Genomic DNA, 1,519 nt, shown 5'->3' on the forward strand with positions numbered 1-1,519 from the left:
GGCAGTCATGTCAACCCAGTCTCTCCAACTTCCTCCCATCAAATCCCTGAGGTCGTCTCTCGTTTCCAGCGCCTTCCATAGTACCAAGATGATGGAGGTGGCCAGAAGGGGTGGGGCATCTGCCATTGGTTGCCATCTGTCTGCTGGGCAAGTGTCAATACTGCCACAGTCACCGTACCACACAGATCAGCTCTGAGGCAAGCTGCATTCAGGGCCTCCCAGCTGCCATGCTCTCCTCCTCTGCTATAGAATCATGGTGCTTGTGCCATGCTGGGGGTGGGGAGATTCACCAGCCCATAAGCCTGGAAGGACCATGCAGTACTATCTTTTTAACAGAGTTGCTATATCCCTGACTGGGTCTTCCTTGCTTTCAGAAAACAAAGGTATCTGAGGTTCTGTCCCCCTGGCTTCTCCCCACCCCCAGAGACCCAACCCCATAGTAGGACCGACCTGTTACTAGATCTTCCTCCCTTCTACTCCAACTTCCCTCCTCACCCTCCTCCACAAATCCAGACAAGTGTCTTTACTATTGAGGACATCCCGTCTATGATGAAGCTCAAACATTTATAGGCAAGAATAATGACATAGACAGTTATGTGACTTTACTTAAGGTCACACTTATTAGTGAAAAAAAAAAAGAGTAAAAATAAAAATATACCAGCTTGACTATCTTTTTCTTTTCCTTCCTCCCTCCCTTCTCTCCTTTGCTCTCTGTTTTTCTCCTTCTTTCTTTATTGATTTCTTTCTCTTGTTTCCTCCTGGCCTCCAAGAGGACTTATTACATGCCAGGTAGTACTGGGTATGGGCACTGGGTATATGACAGTGAACAAATGGAACATACTGCTTTCATGAACTGCCATTCTAGTAGGGGAGATGGACATTGAACATGTACATACACAGACTCACAACTTAAGTCGTGGTCAGTTCTCTGCTCACTTTGGCAGCCCATATACTAAAATTGGAATGATACAGAGGTAAGCATGGCCCCTGTGCAAGGATGACAGGCAAATTCATGAAGCATTCCACATTTTTTAGAGAACAAATGGTTACCAGAAGGGTGGTGGGCAGGCGGATGGATTGAAAAGGCAATAGGAGTTAAGGAGTGGACTTGTGGTGCGCACCAGGTGATGTACGAAAGTGTTGAATCATATGTTGTACACCTGAAACTAATACAGCACTGTATATTAACTAACTGGAATTTAAATAGAAACTTAAGTAAGTTGTGATCAGTACTGTGGGTTCTATGAGAAAGCTCTATGGAGGACTTTTTTTAGGTTAGGTAATCAAGGAAGATCTTTCAGGGAAGACACATTTGAGCTGAGAACTCGAAGACAGCAATGGGAGCACTGCAGGTAGGATGGTGTAGGCCAAGACCTGATATGTCCATGGAGCTCAAAAACACTTGTGTGACATAAATACTTCAAAAGGGGAAATGGAACAGGATGTGGTTGGAGAAAGAGACAAGATCAAAGTCTATAGGGCTATATCAGGCAAGATAAGAAATTTGGATTTTATTTTA

General features: G+C 44.5%; 1 non-coding gene across 1 annotated transcript; it reads left to right on the forward strand.

Moving 5' to 3' along the window:
* The first annotated feature begins 928 nt into the window (after positions 1–928).
* On the forward strand, positions 929–1,032 carry LOC122916632. Its single transcript, XR_006386259.1, has one exon. It is a non-coding gene; the product is annotated as a U6 spliceosomal RNA (small nuclear RNA).
* Positions 1,033–1,519: the final 487 nt, after the last annotated feature.

The sequence above is a fragment of the Neovison vison genome, chromosome 8 (genome assembly GCF_020171115.1).
Source record: "Neovison vison isolate M4711 chromosome 8, ASM_NN_V1, whole genome shotgun sequence".
NCBI classification, from domain to species: Eukaryota; Metazoa; Chordata; class Mammalia; order Carnivora; family Mustelidae; genus Neogale; species Neogale vison.